Here is a 3,486-nt window from a genome sequence, read left to right as displayed (position 1 = left end):
TCCTTTTTTTCTCCAAATATATTAATAATTTCTTTGTTCAATCTATATCAGTTAGAAAAGTACAAAAAAGAAAGGAAAGAAAAGTTCTTGGGAAATCGTGCAAGACCACCTTTCCTGCCCTGTATTAAGTACGTAATCCTGACAAGCCCACTCGAGGTGCATTTCGAGGGCGTCTCAGGAGTACAAACAAGTCTCTCAAACGTGAGCAGGGGGCGCTCTACGATACCTCGTAGAACTTCATTTAAAATTCCGCCGTTGAAAAATTTATGTCAAGTCGATCAGATCAATATCAACTTTTTTTTTAACAAAAACATAAAGTAAATTCTGACATTCAAGGGCCATTTGACAAAATGAAAGTGACAAGAAAGGTGCACATATAGATTTATTAGGTGAAAACATCATCGATTAAATCCTAAACAATTACCCCCAAAAATATGAATACACTTTGCTGAGAAAAGTATCAAGGTCACGAAAATAATAGTTTGCTAAAGTCAAGTTCTCTTTAGTCTTGACTACACACTGTTGTAATGGTTGCCATCCTGGCAGCCAATTTGAAATCTATGAGTCCTTTTGAAATATCTGATAAGAGCACTTTGTGTCTTTACTGCGAGATTCTCCATTTTACGTTCAGCATCAGAGATATTGTTAACATTTAATTCATTAAGTAATAGGGCTCGTTGAATAATAAATCTAGGGCAAACATATAAGAAGTGGTATATCGTTTCTCTTTCATTACAGAACTCACACTTTCCAATTGCGCATACAAACAAACATATACAACGAAGGCAGTTGCCCACAATAAAACAGTGATGCACTGAGCGCTGAAAGGCAGCTCGAGCTAAAGCCAGGGTAATAATAACAATAATAACAATGCGCCTCTAAATAGATTATTTCGCGCAATATATATGCCTATTATTATTATTATTATTATTATAATTGGGACTTCTTGAAGGATTCCATTGTGTGGGATTGTTGTGAGAGGGCGTTTGTTAAGTTCCATTCCATTGAGGATGTAGCACTTCTATATCGGGTCTGTTTTCGTTCATTTGGATATAGCTTAAGTGAGTCTTCAGAGGATCTAGTTCTTCTACCTGAGACATAAATTTCTAAACAATTCGACAAATATTTTTGGCAAAGTTATTTTAGTCATTTATAAGCTTAAAATGATTCGTTAATAGGGAGCCAGTAAATAATGCGAGCGCGAAGCCCGAAATAAATGTCAGTATTTACTGACCCGAAAAGGGGTAAATTTAACCACAGTTTGTAATTGTGGACGGAATGCACAGGCTCTTTTCATTAAACGAATGATGCGTGCCCGAAGCGCAGGCTAATATATATTTTTGGAAGGCCGAACAGTGACTTAAAGTAAGTACTTTTTTGTAATGCCTGAGATCGCAATAATGATATAGTGTCTATTTATCATCACCATATAGTTATGAGTCTATTTTCACATGTTATGCCATCCGGAACTATTGTGCTTTAAATAACAAAGAGAGTGGATCGATCGAGCGGCAAAATAATATCTCGTACTCATATGAAGGCAAATCAATAAAATACGACAAATATCTTTTCAATAAAATTCAATTTTTTATTGTGTTTCTTAACACTACAGGATGTTTCTAAAAAGGTAACCGAAGTTCAAAGGTCCGCCATAACAAGAATATATTCTTGTGATTTCCATTCTGCATTTATACCATGATAATTAACTGAGTAACTCATCAACTTTGATTTGACACCTTTCCTTTGTCACAATTGTCACGGGATACAGACTTATGGTCCATCGAAAGCGAAGGGTACAAAACCCACTTTTTCAAATTTTGGGGGTTTTACAAGCACGAAACCAACTTTGTTGTAAGGTTTTGGTTTTATCAGATTTCCCCTGCAAATTTCAAAGAAATGTCGCCCTTCTAAAAATTTTTTTTTAGTAAATGTTACATAATTGGTGTCTAGCTGTAATTATGGCTCTGCTCAGCACATCCTTATTGGTGACTTGCCGACACAAATTTTGTTTAGCACAAGATAAATGTTCTTCATCACAACCCCGCAATGGTTAGAACTTAGAAGAGCAAGACATATGCAGCGTCAAATGTAAGGTGCATGTACTGTGAAAACGTTGGAGGTGTTGGTGCAAAAGTACGGGGGGTAAACGACGTGTACAAAGGAGAAATAAGCTATTGTCAGTTAATATGTGAATGCTAGAGCTAGGGGATAGGATTTTACTGAAATTGTGAAAGGCAAACTCTGATGAAACAAAAACCTTACAGCATTTACGCATATAAATGAAAACACTTAAAAAGAGGAAATAGTGGGTTTTACAAACTTAGCCTTAATTGACAATAGACAATGGACTATAACTCCTGACAAATGTGATACAAGGAAGGTGTCATGATTGTTGCTCGATCATATAGAATAAAAATCACAAGAATTAATTGTATATTTTTGATGTAGCTGACCTTTGAACCTCGGTTACCTTTTTTTGTAGAAACACCCGGTATAATTATGTTGTATGTGATATTATATCTTGTGATAATTTCTACTCTGTTACATAAAATCATCATAAAATATTTTTATCAAAGCGAGGGGAGTGCAGACAGGAGTATAGCACTCAGTCCTCGGATATACGCAAGTTACACGTTTCATACTCCCCTCCGAGTCTCATTTCTTTTTTGAAAATTGTTATCCCGCCCCCTCCTGTTTGCCATATTTTTTTCTCTGTTTTTATCGTTGAAGACCTAGGGGTAAATTACCAATTCGTCTCGTCCATTCACCACATGGCCTATCATTAAGTCTGAAGCCATTCGGCCATTCCCTAGTCAGCATTTCGATTAACTCACGATTTGGTCCAAAATACGGACCAATCATTCGTCTAATCACTATGTCTAATACCTTTCGTCTCATGATTGGTCAGTATCCATGTAATTTCATTCATTTCAAGTTTCAGACCAAATACGTGAGTGGACCATCATTATAGATGATTGTGAGTCAATTGCAATGAGGCCATGTGGATAGTGGACATAGGCCTATACTGATCAATTTCTCTGTAATATAATAAATCTTGGAGATATACACATACCGTATGTATGTGTTTTTTTTAATTACATAATCCATTTATCTCACGAAATGCATGGAAAAATTAGGTTTTAAATTCTTTGATGATAAAATATTACTGACTCTCTAGCTGCATGGGGCGACACCTAGATTTAGATTTAGATATATTTATTTCCGTTCAACAAAATTTCCAAAATATAATCAAACCAACAAAACATTCAATATATTGCAGGCAGTCGGACAGGCAGACTGTATTAAATACATAGAGATGTATACTAATTACGCGTTATTAGTATATATCTCTATGATTAAATACAACTAGACTGTTTTTTTTTTGCTAGCAAAATACATTTTTGGTAAATTGCAGCAACTAACTTGAGCGGCGCGTAACCATGAAGGTATTTCTGTGCACGTATGTCGTGCGGGCGCGCGCGGGTC

The sequence above is a fragment of the Lytechinus variegatus genome, chromosome 1 (genome assembly GCF_018143015.1).
Source record: "Lytechinus variegatus isolate NC3 chromosome 1, Lvar_3.0, whole genome shotgun sequence".
Lineage (NCBI taxonomy): Eukaryota > Metazoa > Echinodermata > Echinoidea > Temnopleuroida > Toxopneustidae > Lytechinus > Lytechinus variegatus.
This window is presented reverse-complemented; position numbering follows the sequence as displayed.